At 39.6% G+C, this 17506-nt stretch overlaps 1 protein-coding gene across 4 annotated transcripts in view; it reads left to right on the forward strand.

Moving 5' to 3' along the window:
- PACRG (parkin coregulated) overlaps positions 1 to 17506 on the forward strand; it is a 514426-nt gene that overhangs the window by 128388 nt on the left and 368532 nt on the right. The gene's annotated exons all lie outside the window — the stretch shown is intronic.

Here is a 17506-nt window from a genome sequence, read left to right on the forward strand (position 1 = left end):
AGAGATTCAGGGAATAAGTGTTCAAATGTAGTGCAGTACCTTATTATCTCTCATTATTATTTAGATTTTGGCCTCAAGGCCTGAATATCACTAGGTCGGAAGCTCAATTTTATTAGTATATTTGAGAAGATAATTAGTCAATTAAGTGAAAGTACAAAAATTAGTTTAATGTGCAAAAAAGCAATTTACAGTACGGTGTAAACCTGACTCTGATTCAAATCCTAGAAATTAATGCCAAGCCTACCTGCTTCCTGATATGATTCCCCCAATCTAAATGTATTATTTATATGTATGAGATACGGTTATCAAGAAATAAAGGGGCGCCTGAGTAGCTGGGCCGGTTGAGCATCTGACTTCAGCTCAGGTCATGATCTCATGGCTCGTGAGTTCGAGCCCCACGTCGGGCTCTGTGCCAACAGTTCAGAACCTGGAGTCTGCTTTCTATGCCCTTCTCTTGCTCTGCCCCTCCCTCACTCATGCTCTGTCTCTCTCTCTCTCTCTCTCTCTCTCTCAAGAATAAATAAAACATCAAAAAAATTTTTAAGTAAAAAAGAAATAATAAAAATAAATATGTAGAGTGCCAAGAGAAGTTTTTTTTTTTTTCCAGGTAACAGATGGAATAAATTAAAGTTGCCCTATGAACAATTAAGTAGCTGAGCCATGTGCTCTGTGAGGGCACATGTCTGTTTCTACTGGTTCCACAGTACCTAGGACAGTGCCCAGTACCTGGTAGATACTTAATTGACTCACTCATTAAAGATGGACCACTCATTATTATTTTCTAAATTTTAGTGGTAAAATCTTAATAGATTTCTTATTAGACCCTCACTTTCATTCACTCAGCAAATAAATATGTGCACGTCTTAGCTGAGTGTTCATAAGTCAGCGAGAACCTGTTTAATTGTTCTTACTATAATGCTAAGAAGTTATGTAACCTGGTCAATAGCAGGAACATTAAATTGTCAAAATTTCCAAAACAAAGGCTATTTAGAGATCACTAGAGATCATTAGTAGATGTCACTGGTGATTGTTTTGGCAGGAAATCATCAGTGATGTAAACTAGGACAACCTTCTTAGGTCCTGATAGATGCTGAATGCCATTAAATGCACTAAAGCATAAATACATTTAATTTTATTCTGATGAACCTGGAAAGAGTTAATGCTACTTCTAAAATATGATAAATATTCTAGATACTAGCTAGCTTAAAACCCAATTTGGCAACAAAACTTTCAGTGATTCTCATCTTATTATCAAACCACTTTTTTGAGAGAGAGAGAGAGAGAGAGAGAGAGAGTTCAAGTGGGGCAGAGGGAAAGAGGGAGAGAATCTTAAGCAGGCCCCACATCTAGCATGGAGCCCAACACAGAGCTTGAATCCATGAACTGTGAGATCATGACCTGAGCCGAAATCGAGAGTTGTACGCTCAGCAAACTGAGCCACCCAGACACCCCTATCAAGCTACCTTGAAAACAGTTTGATAGGCTGACCCAACACTAGATGTGGGGGGGAATAAAGTAGGGGAGGCAGGGTATTGCTGCCTATTCAATGGCAAATGGAAGGGCTAAACTGCCTGTTCTCTCAGATTTCTTGCGACTCAGGTTCTCTTCGTTCATGCACTTTCATGTTAGACCTCATATTAACAGTATTGATTACTTTAGGGATTTGCATAAACTCAATATTGGAATGGACTATTTTACACTTGCTTTATGTTTTAAATCAGACAGAGCAAGCAAAAACATGAGGGAGAAAAAAAAAGCCCAGATGAAGGGCAGGTTGTCAAATAGTTCAGAGATTCAGAGATTTTTTTTTAATACTTTACTTCCTACCCAACCCAATGCTCAGATATCTTAAAGTTGTATTAATAAGACAAATTGCTTTAATCTTTCCTCTCCAACTTTATCTGCCAGTTTGCCTACCATTTTGTGAGTGTTGGCATGTAATTTCTTATTTCTTTACATCAATTAGGGTTTTGAGCTAGCATTTGGGGGCATGAATCTTATATCCGTCCATCTTCCTTAGAGTTTTCACTCCAAGGCTCTGTCCATGAGATGACGATGGAAAAATAGTAAACAAAGTGTCAGCTAATCAATTAGACTAGGAAAATGCCCCAGTAATCTTCAAGCTCAGGACTTTTGTGAAAAATCATATGGGAGCATGGTTCCTAAGTCAAAAGACTTCTTATTTCTCTCCCTGTGAATCTCTGTCTAATGAACCCTCAACAAGGAGATTGGATTTTATTAATTCGTCGTGGAGAAAGGCCAGTCAGAATCATCCCACAAGTTGGGGGCACCTGGGTGGCTCAGTCAGTTAAGTGTCCGACTCTTGACTTCAGCTCAGGTCATGATCTCATGGTTTGTGAGTTCGAGTGTGCATCAGCTCCGTGCCTACAGCACAGAGCCTACTTGGGATTCTGTCTCCCTCTCTCTGCCCCTCCCCACTTGCTTTCTATCTTTCTATCAAAATAAATAAAAATAAACTTTACATATATATGTGTATGTGTGTATGTGTATATATATATATACATACATATACATATATATACATATACATATATACACACACATATATATGAGAGCAGGGCACCAAAGCACTTGGAAACAGAGGGAAGAATAGAGTGTGGCATGTATGTGGACACACACACATACACACACACAAAACCTCTTCATCTATAACTCCTGTGTAGTACTGTGTTTGTATATCTCCATCTTTTCTCACTGAAGAATTTTTAAACCCTTAGTCAGAAGTGGGTGGAGGAACACAAGTTCTTCATTAGCTACCTGTTTTCTTCTTTATGCAAGATAGGGTCTATGTTCAAAGGGGGTCTTCCTTGCAAAGTGCTGCTGTAATACTTGTGTCCTTCACTCAGAGTGCTTAATACTAAATGCAAAGAATGATCAGTCTTCGTATTCATTAATGCTCCAAGTTTTATTTTTAAATAGTTATCAATGATTGTATTTCCAGGGAGACTTTCTTCCTCCAATATGATCTGCCCTATGCTTACTCACTATTTGATCTTAGAAATATTTCTTTTTTTTCCCCATTTCCCTGGAGCTTGAGGTCCTGGGTCTGTCTCTAATTACCGTACCTCATGTTTGTTTAAAGTGAACTACAGTGATGAGAAGGCACATCTGTATGCTTTTCCTTGCCTAGATAGCCCAAGTTTAGAAATGGTCTCCTAGCAATTTAATCCTTCACCGCCCACCTCCCTTCCTAGGCAAGAGCTGTACAAGTCACAGTGCCTCCTGAGTATCACTATAACCATGTGGGATACAGCCATGGGGTAGTGGGTAGAGTTTAAATACTCATGGCCAGCCTTTTGTAAATCACAAATGAAAACAATTGTAGGTAGAACCTCACAGTAGGTGCATTCCAGGAGACTTGAAGCCACACTCCAATTTTCTTCTGATAAGGGGGAAGCCAATAGTGAGAAGGGCAACTCCCCTGGGAATCATTCTCTTCTCTTGCCCTCTAATAATGCAGAGGAGAACATGGTGACCACAGCTGCCAGCAGGTGGACTCATCCAGAACCAACAGAACAGAACCTTGTGAACTTCCACTCTTTCTTGTGCACATCAGATTCATTCTAATGTCCATGAGTCCTCAATCACACATGGACTGATCAGGGCTAAATACACAACAGATGTGTTTATATATTCTAGAATGTTTTAAGGAAAATGTTATGCAGAGTCTTTTGGTCCAAAATGCCCTTTCTTCCTCACTGTCTAGCACAGAAGAATTGATATGCCATAAAATATCAGAAGGTTTGTTTTTGTTTTTGCTTTGCTTTAAAGAGCTTAAGATTAATCTTTTTCTTTATGGAATTACAGTTCCCAATGAACAATTTCCTATCCCTAAACTATTAGATAGCAACAGTCACCATGGCAACTAAATTGAATACCTTAAATTATCTCTTATAACATTATTTTGGGAACTTTACCTAAGGTGAGAGATAGATTCATTTAACTATTTAAATACTAAATTTAGAATGTACTTGGGAGTTCTAAATATTATGAACAAAAGCACAGTATTTAAAATTCTGAGACTTTTTTTATATTTTTGAATTGTAAGCGTAACTTTAGATGTTTGTACCTATTAGTGTGGGTGAGATACAATATCACAGTTCATATTTTTATAATAAAATTAATATTTAAAATTATAACCTCGAAATTGATATTAAATTATAACAACAGTAGTTTTTGAAACTCATGGATGTAAGTAATAATGAGATGAAAATTATTATTATGAACTTAATTTTTAATGTTTCTCCTTAAATAAAACTACACTAATAAACTGGCCTAATGATTAGTTCTTCCTCGAATAAAATAATAACAAAAAACATTTTAATAAATAAAGGCAAAATATTTTACTTTTATGGAATGTTTGATGTTTTTAAAATGTTGGATAAAGTGATTCATTTTTGGTGATTTTTAAAAGGAAAGATATATCTATATCTATCTATCTGTGTAACTGTCTACAGAATTAGTCATGTTATACATTAAGGTATCTTATTAGGGATATTTGGAAGTTTTCTGGCCTTTGTGTTTGGACATAGAGCTAATACATGTGGGACAAATTAAAAATTAATCCTCTAGCTTCTCACCGTATATTGCTTTTAGCTTATAGCTTAGCATGATTCGTACATTAATCTTAATATATATATAAAGTGCATACATATATATTAAGTGCATATATATATATATATATATATATATATATATGCACACATATGCACACATAAGCCCTGCATCATTCTAAATCTTAGTGAAGTGAATGATTATGACGACAAGTGTAACTAAGGATGTTTTGCTTTTCTTAGTTTGTGTTCCAGAAATATTACTGCTATTATAGAGTGGCTCTTTGTATTTAATATTAAAATTTTAGTGCTGCTTAAATTTTTATCCACTGAATATTACATTTCCTGTGGTATGTAATTGCATACAAAAGAACTTCAGACTGTTTTAGCACAACCTCCCTTACCTTAAAACTTAGGGGAAAAAAGCCTCTTAGTTTGCACAATATTCCTCATAAATTAAGCCCTGATGTGATTCCCCATCAGTTCACAAAAGAACATATTAAGCTCCATGTAAAATACATTTTATAAAATAAATACTTTATTGCTAGTTGTACCTGAGGAGACATAGTCTATTATTAACATTAGAGTCTGCAGTCCTCTGTTTCATAAAAATTGTGCCTTGCTGAGGGAGAAGACAACACAAAAGGTATATATGATTTACCTCCCCTCCATGCTCAGAAAGTTCAAGCTATTCAAAGCTTCATCGTGTCTATTGGTCAAAAAGTAAGCATGACGTGATTTTTTAGCCTGATTGGCCTGGTATCCGGTCTCTGTCTAGGCATCCTGCTCCCCTATGAGGACGTCATTGGTGGTAGTGCACGGCTTGTGCCAAAAGTGATCTATTCTTTTCCTTTGGATCAGTTTGATTCTGCCACAATGTACAGATTTTAGATTAATTCAATAAAGGACATAAGCTAATCTAGTAAAGGTTTTAATCAGTGGTTAGAGTAAACAGGACACTTCACTCATTCAACAAATATTTATTGAGGACCTGCTGTGTGCCAGGACCTGGATGAGTCCATGCGATAGGACAGCGAGTGAGGTCAACAGAGACAGATGGAGACTTATCTGCATCTTATCTCCAGGCACCTTACCTACAAGAGGTGAGGAGGAACAGTGGTCTGGCAGCTTACAGAGCTGGGAAGAGCACTGAACTTGAATGAGTTAATTCTCCGAATCTCAGTTTCCGAATGTATCTATAAAATGCCTCTGTCATAAAGTGTCTATAGGGATGTGTATGGAAGTATCTTTTAAAGCACTTAGCAGAGCACTGGCATATAGTAGGTACTAGGTACTTTGTAGCCCCCTCCCTCTATGTCAAAGTCAAACCAGCCCATTGGAAAAGACAAAGGTCAGCTCTTTGTTGCTGCCTCTGCCACGATGGAACCTGTTATGTCCTCCACACTGGACTGCTGTTTCCTTCTGAAACAGGAAGGAGACCAGAGGGAAGAGAACAGGGTTGCAGAAATGTACTCCTACGAGAAATGGTTGCCTCCGACATGCCCATGTGTGGGAATGAATTTTCAGCTGGCAGGCATGGCTGGGAGCCGGAAGGTCTGATCCTCTGGCCTCTGATTGCAGCCTGTCTTCATGTCCCTGAATAAAAAGTAGCTATGCTGGGAACTGTTAGATTTTTAATTCAATTCAGCAAAACTTATTTAACACTGCCACATAAAAGGCTGAGTAACTTGCTCAGAAATTTGTGGGTGATGTGACCCCTTACTGGAATCTACTGGAAAGAATTATCCCTTAGGTGACTTGGGTTTTTGATAGATTTACTCAGGACCTTTGTTACATATAATGAAATACCAGTGTGTATTTCTGTCTATTATAGAAGAAGCCAAGAAGGGAAAAGAAGAAAGTCTCTCATATAATCTCCTACAAAAGAATGAATGCCTTGTAGTTGGGAATATCTGTGGTAGACAGTGGCAGGCACCCCAAAGTTCTGCGTGTTTGTGAAAAAGAAATGGCGAAATGTTTTTTTTTTTTTTCAAGCAACTCTAGAATATGTGGAGTAAGGTCAGCCATGACTATTACAACAAGAATATTTGTAAAAAGACAAAATGAAAATTTCTAGGGACGCCTGGGTGGCTCTGTCAGTTAAGCACCCAACTCCTGATCTCGACTCAGATCTTGATCTCACAATCATGATTTTGAGCCCCATGTTGGGCTCCATGCTGGGCATGAAGCCTACTTAAAAAAAATGAAAAGAAAAAGAAAATTTATATTCCTTTTAGTATAAAACTTAGCTAAAATTTCTATAAATTGTTGTGCTTCATATATATTACAAAACTATGTGGTAAAAAACAAATTGCTCTTATTTGAATTCTTCTTCCTAGGTCCCCTAAAACTACAAGTCACTTTACTATTAATAGGGCTTCATGTAAGTTAGACCACATCCACGGCAGCCAGATCAGAGATGTCCAGGAAAGCATGCCTCAGGAATGCACTCCCAGCCTGTGTCAGCAGTATTGTGTTAGAGGAAGTAGATGTGTACATAATATAGTACATCGTGTCCACAGAAAGACAAATACTCTAGATGTTATTTAGATATGGATGTCATTTTCCTGGTCATGGTAGTGTCTAATGGTGATGCTGATAAGGGTACGTAGGTATAACCTAGGATTTAAAAAGCCAGTATATGGATCACAGTCTTGGCCAGCTTTAGTGCATGTACTTTATTCTGTGGATTGTGCCTATTCAGAGTATATTAAAACTTAAAGCCTGGATTTTTGGCTTAGGGCCTTACTTCAAGGTCTGCCTGATGGCTGGCTTCAAAATGAACACATTTACAATGATTGCTGCTCATTAATGAACCTGGTTTCCTTTGGGGCTACAAATGATGTCTAGCTTTCGTTTCTAAGCCACACATATACCCACACACAAAAGGTAAGTGCTTATGAAAAAAGATGGTATTAATGGCCCTAATCCAATGGGAAATTTAAATTAGGAGGACAGATGGGTATCAATGCTCCAACAACTGCATGTGAATAAGGTGTTAAGAAAGTGGGTATTTCCAGTAATAATGTTCAAGAGATTTGCAAAGGTGTGCACTTATCAGTCGTCATTTGGGCTGAAGAAAGGGAATCCAAAGCATGCTGTCCACACACAATAGACAGTAGACCTTCTGTCTCATGTAAAGCCCTCCTATTGGGCATGAATCCTGAGGAACAGATCTGCTCAGTTCTGATGAGACCCATCCCTGGGAACACCACCCCCGGGGGGACATGTTTTTCTTTGACATCCAGGTCTCTGTGCCTTCCTCAGATTTCAAACTCACACCACTTTTGTCTGGGAAGCCTTTCCTGACCTATGGGTGAACCATTCCCATGTCACTTGCCCATCCCCGTGTCAGCCCTCACCACCCTGAATCCTTCTTTCCTAAACCCGATCAACTGAATGAGTCCCAAGCATTTTTATGAACATTGGCCAAGGCCAGGCTTGAAATAAACTGTCTGAGCAGGGCTGTCTTCCTTTCGTGCAGCATTAGATACACCCCAGCCCTTGGAATGTCTTGACAGTAGCTCAGTTACTATTTACTGAACGCGACTAATTTTTAAATAGTTAGAACAGTCGCTTAAGTCCTACGTTTCATTATGTCACTACCAGATTTTTTCAGATTCATCAGATTTCATCAGAAATTCATCAGATTTCTTAAAGCCAGCTTTCACATAATTTGCTGATATTATATTAGATGTATTTGCTGATATTACAGAAATTGGCAAGTAGGAAATGCCCAATAAACACGTTTTCTTTCATTTCTTTCGTGGCATAAACCACTGGGGTCTGTTGTCTCTTTTGCTGGCCGTTATTTAAGTGGTTAGATTTTTTTCTTCAGTGTTATTTCTCAAAATTATAAAGACAAGTTTTCTGATACTTATAAACTATCTGGCACATTACACATGTTTTCCCATGTCCTAGACGATTTTGGTTCTCTGCTTATTTCCATTGTTTCATAATGTTAAGCAGTTTAGAGGTTGATTTTATATTTAATAATTTCTTTTAAATGATGTCTCTGATTTTATCAGTTTCTTAATATTTTGCAGTCTTGGGGCAAATTCAGTACATTTCATCTTTATTCAGCAAGGGTAAACATCAACTGGTTCAGAATGCATCAAATGATCTTTAAGTTTTTTTTTTAATGTTTATTGATTTATTTTGAGGGAGAGAGAGAGCGAGCGAGCACAAGTGGGGGAGGGGTAAAGAGAGACAGAGACAGAGAGAGAGAGAGAGAATCGCAAGCAGGCTCCACCCTGCCAGCATGGTGCCTGACATGGGGTTCGATCCTGCAAACCGCGAGATCATGACCTGAGCCGAAATCAAGAGTTGGATGTTTGACTGAGCCATTCAGGCAAAAAGTATACATATATATACACATGCACGTACATGCAGAGATAAATGATAGGTGGTTAGAGGGCAAATTATAAAGCAAACAGGATAAAATGTTAACAGGAGGTGGATCTGGATAAAATTTCCACCGGTGTTATTTCCACTACTTGTGTTTATGTAACATTTTGTAAATTTTGTAAATTTGTAAACATTTTGTAGATTTGAAATTATTTCCTAACAGTTAAAAAAAAACCAAATAAGCCAACTTCGAATTACTTCGTAAGTCATAGTAACAGTGGTACATGGTATAAATTTGCACTTAATTAGGAATAAAATAGCATTTGTGCTGTGTCTAAAATACGAAACAGCAGTGCCCATGGAAGTCACTTTCCCTCACATGCATACGTGTATGTGAGGGTGTGTGTAGGACCACATGCAGTGGTGCATATTTCATCAGACCCACAAATGACTAACTTGTCTCAGCAGTAAAAATTCAGGGAGACCCAGGCTGACACATAGCATAGTGTGAACCCAGCCTATGCAAATGTATTGAAACTGTACCGTGTAATCCACAATTCCTGTGACAGAGGTGACCTAGTCTTCAGTCCCAATAAACGTTTATGGAGTTCAGAGGCGGAGTGGAGGCTGAATGCCAGGCATATCATCATAACCACTCAAGATGCCTCCATTGCTGTAATATCATCATTTTTTGAGTTAAATTTTCATCTTCAAGTCCTGGTAGAGGTTATTGTACACACAGCATTGTGATAAGCACTACTGGGATCACAAACTGTGAACAAGGAATATTTTTCTCCCGTCATCTGTAGTGTTTCACGTTTGACCCACCCCTCTTTCTGGAAGCTTTTTTTCCCCTTGTTGCTCTTGTTAACTCCATCGCCCGATTCTCTTCGGGCCTCCCCAGCCAATCCTTGTCAGGTTAAGCCCTGGTTCCCCCTCCTCTGCCATCTCATTATCTGCCTCTTTCCTCCTGGCCCACTGTGCTGGCCTCGTTTATTGTGGGTTGTTCTTTTCCAAAAACCTGTTTTATTCTTATGTAGCCCATGAGCCTGATGGCGCTGCAGATGACTTCTCATAACCATCAGGCACAGGGTCTCCTAGCAAGTTCGGAGGTCTGAGTCTTCATTCCTTGAAGCGTGACCGCCATTTTTGTGGCAGTGGGAATGTAAGAGCTAGAGGCAGCAGATAGATCCCAGAACTCTTCAGCTCATTTTATTTAGTAATTATTTTACAGTCTTCAAGGGATCACCAATTAAGTTTTGTCTCTTGGAAACTTATTTTCATGTTTTATTTTTGTTACACAAATCTGGGGGAGAGTGTCCACTCCCTTTGCTTTTTCCTTGAGATAAATAAGCATGCAGGGATAAATTCTGTACTATACTATACTAATTCTATACTATAAATTGTAGATAGTATTGACCTTTTTTTGTAACTTTAGTAATTTCTAAGGAGAAAGGAAGAAATGTTATCTACAAAATAATTGTGTAACCTCAGTTATACTTGAATTGTTCCTTCCGTGTTGCAGGAGTGTTTCTTATCGGCCGTCAGACTGAAGCAAGGTCTTCGTGGATGGTCTTTATCAATTAAGTGAAAGATGGTTTGAGTGAAAAATGGTTGTGTGTCCTTCTCATGTGTTCTCTGGAATCTCAGTGAGAAAACTAATGGCAGATGCTTTTCTACACATGGCCCCCCTGGGACGTGTGACCACCGGTGGTTTTGGGATAGCACTGCATGGCAGGCAGTTCTGCGGTTGTCAAGGTGTTTCCAGGGAATCAGTCTTCACCACCAAACTTCCTACAAATATTCAGAGAGAAAGAACTAAAGTTGTTTCTGAGACTTCTGTCAGGACATAATAAAAAATGTTAAGAAATGTGGCTATTTTTACCACCAAATTGAAGTTGAATCTTGAGATAATCTCAGAAAGTTCTGGTCTCAGCCCCAATGTCATTCTTTTTTTTTTTTTTAATTTTTGAAAAATATTGATTTATTTTGAGAGACAGCGAGACAGAGTGTGAGTTGGGGAGGGGCAGCGAGAGAGGGAGACACAGAATCCAATGTGGGGCTTGAACTCACAAACCGAGAGATCACGACCTGAGCCAAAGTCAGACGCTTAACTGACTGAGTCACCCCAGGCACCCCAGTCCCACCATCATTCTTCAACACATTCCCCAGGGTCAGGTTTAACCATCACTGAGTATGGGGTGAGGGACCGATCTTTCGTGAGCTGTCTGTGAGTGTGATCATGGAGATAACCGTTTGGCTCTGACATCCCTCACATCCCCACAAAAGTCCACTTGGGCCCATGGACCCTTCTTGTGTCCTGTGCCAACCACAGTCACAACATATCTTGCTGCAGCTTCAGGAAACTCTGTCTGCAGCCTTCTGTCATCTTGAAATCAACCTGCTGGCCTGCAGAGGAACCTGGGATTTTGCCTCCCTTCCCGGACCTTTTCTAAGACAGAGGCAACAGATCACTTCTGCTCTTAGGCTTATGTCATCATCTCCACTCCAAGACCTCAGCCTTTGGGAAATGCGGAGAGAAAAGAGGGTCAGAGCAGAGTCTCCTTCTGTAGGCTCACCATGACTCTTCCCTGCCTCAGCCTGGAGAATACCCTCTGCCCTTGTGGGCTAGAGGTGCTAGAGCGTGTCCGTAGGCAGACATTTCCACATGGAGCTCTGGGTTCCCATCAATATCCTTTAGCTTTGGAAAAACCAATGCCCAGGAACTTAGAAGACGAAAATCTTTTCTCTAATTTCGAAGATCTTTTCTCTAATTTTCTGCTCTAACAATCCTTCCCGAAGGTGACAAGATCTAGCTGCTGGCCCAATATGAAAGAGGGTTAGAATTTATAAAAATTAGCAAGGAAAGAGGACATAGTTATGTATTTCAAAATCATATCCTTTCATGATATCATTCCTTTGACATGGTTATCAGATTAGAACCTTTCTTAGTAGGCTAATTTTGGCCTTTAGACCCAATCCTCCTGTGATAGTTAAGTATAAAATTGTCATAAACATAAGCATTATAATAGCAACATAATAATGACACTATGAGAGTGTCAAACTGGATTAAATGAAGAAGAAGTCATCTCACTTGATAAGCCATTATGACCCTCAGGCTTTTGGTGTACATTTTTAACTATTATTCATCAAGGTAGTTATAGCAAGGAAGAAAGAACTCTATATCGTTCTACAATATACACTCTATTCTAAGTCTGGTTAGATAATACCAAATTTTCTACACCATTGATCCATTAAAAAAAAACTTTCCTTGAATTCTGCTTGCCACTAATCAGGCTATTATATTCAGTTTTTTAGATAGGTTGACAAATTGAAAATCCAGCTTTAAATGTTGCAGTAGTTTAAAAATAGAAGTCTTTTACTTCAAACAATTCTGAGTTGCTGCTTTAAGCAATAAAAATGTACTTTATAGCTTGTTAACCTAGATCTCATGGATATCCTTTCTACAATAATGTAAGTAGATCATTGTTTACTGTCTAAATCAGCCTTGTCAGAGCAATGCTCTCTAGTGATTTTTTAAAGTCAGAGTAAACTGATACATTCTGTCTTCTGTGATTATCCAGCCTGGCATGGTATGCTCCTTGTAAACTTGTATTTTGAATATGAATAACAATCTTTAGCATTTTATAGAAGTGTTTTTATGTAACTTCTTTTATATGTAACTTATATGTAACTTCTGCTTACACCAGCATCTGACAAATATATTAACTGAGCTTTCTTTATAAGGTGGTTATTTTCTTTTTTCAGTTGCTTTTAAGACCCTTGAATATGTATTCACATACTTTATGCTCATTAAATCAGACTATGGGAAGCTACCTTATTTTGAGGTACAACACAAAGCTCTAGAAGGGTTCAGTTACTGCACATTTTAACATAATCTACTCAAGGTTAGTGCAGGCTGCAAAAAAGCAGAATGTGTCAGAAGGCAAGGTAAAGGTGACACGGAATTTTATGACCTGAAATGAAGTATTTTAAGCTGATTAGGAAGGTCTAAATACTTCTTGAAAATTGGCAGGTATCTTAGGAAGAAACGATGAGTCATTAGAGCTGAGGCCAGTTAAATTAAGAGATTGAAATATATTATTTCGAGGAACTATTGCCATAACTTGTAGTTTGTTATCAAGCACAAAATACAGTCTAGTTTTAAAACTTAAATAATTAATCATTCATTCCTTTGGATCCTTACCATCTTTCTATTGGTCCCATTTCATTCATATATAATGTAATGTAATATTATATATATATATATGTGTGTGTGTGCATATATATTTGTGTGTGTGTGTATATATATATGCATGTATATATATATATGTATATACACACACACACACACACACACACATATATATATGCACGTATATATATAATCTAACAGGACAATGTGTAGTAAAGAAATTATCCTCTCTCAGTTCTATTCTGAAATCCTGACCGGCTGTGTTCTTAATTGATTTCCTGCTTCTTCTGTCCAGAATCTTCAAACTGTCTGTGTGTGTGTGCGTGTGTATTCATTTCTTCTTTTATCTTCCTAGCTTTTTACCATCAGCATTTAAATCCTCTAGTATTTACATTCACCACAATAAAAACTGTTTCCCTGATGCTCATTTTCTCTCCCAGGTACTGCCCCAGGGCTCATCCTTCTTTGGATCCAACCCCTGACAAGGATTTTGCTTCTACTCATACCTTTATTTTATCTCTTCAAGATCACTCAGACAAGGGAAGCCTTCCACCTCTTTGTCCCAGCCACCAAAAAGGAGGCCCAGTGCCCAGTTTACTCCTTCAGTATTAGGGAAGGTGTGTGCCTCACTTGGGCACTCTCCTTGGTCTTCGTATCACAAGCCCCCAAGTCAGCTTTCTGGAGAGGGACCCAAACTGATAGGCTATGTTGGAAGCCCTCCAGCAAGCAACTGTGCACACTCAACCCTGAAGGCCCCACAACCTCTGTGACCCCTTGTTCTACAAGCCTTTGTGACTGATGCTTTTGGTGACTACAGCCTGGGAAGGGAGGCAGCCTCTTTCTGGAAGCATCTGTTGGAGTTTCGGTCTTGGACCTCTTCAGTTCAGCTGCCAGAGATGCCTTTTTTTGCAAAGCAACTGTGAGTTTACAACTGGGCTCTTGTAAAAATTGAGTGCCTGATCCAAGGAGAACTTGTGATTATCTGGCCTAATACTGACATTTTTGCATAAATCAACTTAGACACGGTGACTAAGAGGTAGGAAGGGCCCAAGAAGCCTCACTTACCAAACGGAAATAGCATTTTCAGGAACACATCCAGCCTGATCACAGTAGCATTGCAGTTTGACATGAAAAATTCACAGCCACCCATTGAGAGATCTCTCTCCCACTCTGCCACCTGAAGCAAAGCTGGTGGCCCATTGGGAGTCCCAATTTACTACATGCCTGGGCGTGTTGCACTGACGACTGGGCTAAGCTCAGACCCAATACCCACTCAGCTTCTGTAGCTGTTCAGTTCCACCTCCAGCTCAGCAGAACTGAAAATGGATGTGGTTTCTTTGCATGGTGGACAGCACTCAGGCCATTCTCAGCTCTAGCCAGTACTCCTCTTAATAAGTCTTCTTCTATTTTTCCTGATTCTTTGGATAGCTTTGCTCTTTGGTCTGCTACTTGAAAACCCACAACTGGCAGATAAAACACACCCATTTGGGGGGTTGCAGACCATGATAACGAATCACACCGCTGATCAAATCATCTGGGTTACTCACACAGATGCCTGTAGTACGGATCTGTTCTTTAATACTGACTGGAATCAAGCTACTGATGGGGCCTGTACTGACTGCCCAGGTAGTCACCATGTTGGCCCAAACCCGTGTCCATACTGGACATGGCAACATGTCTACAATTGTCGCCTGGGCACAAAGTGAAGACGTGAAGAACATTGTTTCTGACATAAAGCTACCACCATCTGTAGACTTGTGACCCATTTGTATGCCAGGGGTATTTTTTGCATGGGGCATTGCCCCATACTTCCTCCTGGAGGACTGACCATATTCGACCTTTGGTCTCCCCTTGGGGCCATTGGTGGGTGGCACGTCATCACTGCCCTCACTTTCTCAGGTTACGTGTTGCTGTTTTAGTCTGAACTACTCACTTCAGCCACACCATTGAGGCCTTGAAACAAATTTGTTCATACTTTTGGGCCATGTTTGCAATCTGACAAAGGTCTTTTGGGCCATGTTTGCAATCTGACAAAGGTATACCTTTTATCACAAAACCACTCAAGAATGGACTGATGGACCTTCCATGCTATCTACAATCCACAAGCAACAGGCATTGTTAAGCATTGGAACAACCTCTTCAAAAATTAACTCAAAATAAAAAAAATTCTGATTCTATCTCTTCCTGGTCCACACACCTTAGTGAGACATTTTGGTCACTGAATGCAGTTATGCCCAGAAAAGGATCATCTTCTCTTGTCAACTTTCTGGGTAATGATCCAAATGTAGGGCTGAGGAATCATATAAACCTATTTTGAATCTTTGATAACCAGTCCTGGTCATTCCTGGACATCATGCTTCTTTCCGTACCCTAACAGCACCCTCCCCCCAGGCCCACCTGGTCAGTGTAATTTTTAGGGCTGTTGTGTTCAGTCTAATTCTGATTCGGTCTTCAGATAATCTTGTGGAGTTTCCATGGACCTGGGTCATTAGGACGATGACTACTGGCTACAGGCTCTGCTCACTGATTCTCCATGCAGTGGTTCCACACAGGCCATTGTGGTAACAACAATAGATCTCTATAAGTTCTATAAAAATGCCCTTGTACCTCTTGCATTTGACCTGACCTATCACATGACAAGTTTGGGGGTAGAGGGGATATTGGAAATAAAGTGAAGTTACACCACTGAAATGGGGTGTGAGAACAACTTTAGCACCTGTGTAGGGAACACCTCAGACCTAAGGTGGTATGGAGAAAGGGAGGGACAATAATGACCTTTGTCCTTTAGGATTATCCCTGGTATCCTCCTTATAAAGGAAAACAACTTGGTGCAGCTCACTCAAACTGTTATCAGCACTTTAAATATAACCAATTATTGGGTCTCCCATTTGTTGCCAGACAGATATAACCAGGATTGGATTGCTACTCCCTTAATTTATGGAGAAATCTGTTGGAAACAGCAGGGGATGGCCCCAGAGCGGCTGGTAGGGTGGACAAACAGAGCAGATAGATTGACGGTTCTCAGGCAACCCTTCCACAACCAAGGCTGAAGTTTTACCAGCTGGCTAGAAAATCACATTGCACTGTTAAAGGACATCTCTCAAGTCAAGTAGGTCTCGACTTGAGGGATGCCAGCTGCTGTTGGGGGGCATACTAGCAAGCCCCCAGATTTGTATTTTTGTGGAAGAGCCAGGAATTAGCTTCCTTTCCTTCCTCCTTACACCTTATGGGCGCTTGTTAAGAGTTTAGGAAAACACCACCATTAGGACATGTAGCTCTCAGACTTAAGGGGACTTCCTAAAATGAGGTGCCTTTGGTTACCCTCACCCCATGGAACGTTTATCCATATGTTGGGAGTAATCCAATCAGGAAAGTGGGTATGGAATGTGTCCCTGACTTAAGCCGGAGTGACCAATGGCATTTTCCTAGGAGCCATTCAGGTCATCTTTAACTTACTGGCCAGAGTTGTTATGGGTGATATGAGTGCCTTAGACTGACTCCTAACAGGCCAACACAGAGTCTGCACAATCACTAATGCAATCATTAACATTTGGAACAAGTCAAAGTCACACTTATTGGCAGCAGCAAAAGCATAACATGGCAGGTGGACCAAAGCTGGGTGCATGATTGTAGTTTTCATTCTGAATTTGCTTAGGTGTTGTGGGTTGGCCTTGTACTGGAGCAGTTTGGGGCCTGAGCGATGAGTATCCTACCCTGATAAGGATTATTCACAAATATAAGGGGATTCCTGTGACATCCCCTTCAAGCCCAGAGCCATGATCTGGAACAGCATTTGGATAGAAGGCCAAATTATAGACTTTAATCCAACAATTATTTCATGATTATAAAACTCAATTCTAGGTTAGGCAGGTAGAAAATGTAGGTGAATACGAAGCATATGTCTTGTTCTCTAGGAAATTATAATCTGGTTGGAAGAGTAAGACAAGTTGACTACATGGCTAAAATAATACTCTTTTGTATTGTTATTTAATTATAAAATGATGTGGGACCAAAAGTTAGTAACACAAAAATTCAGAAAAGAAATTGCAATCTCTAAGGTGTGGAAGGGTTAATGAGGTTTTGAGGAAGAGATCCATTTGGGTGAATGCCGGGCCCAGCTGGCTATCTTCCCACCTCTGAAAATTAGACCAGTATCTGTAGGGCTGTTAGATATTCTTTAGACGACACAGATTGCATGGTTTTGCATGATTTTTCAGAGTAAAGTCTTCAGTGTTTTATAGGTAAATGGCTCCTTTTGTTGAATTTGCTCTATTCATTGCTGTTTGAAACAAGCTTTGTGGAAGAAATTGTGCCAGGTTTGCAAAGAGTATATTTTTAGAGAGACCATTTCCATTGAAACAGAACCAGAAATTTAACAATTTGGTAGAAA

Source organism: Panthera leo, chromosome B2 (genome assembly GCF_018350215.1).
Source record: "Panthera leo isolate Ple1 chromosome B2, P.leo_Ple1_pat1.1, whole genome shotgun sequence".
NCBI lineage: Eukaryota > Metazoa > Chordata > Mammalia > Carnivora > Felidae > Panthera > Panthera leo.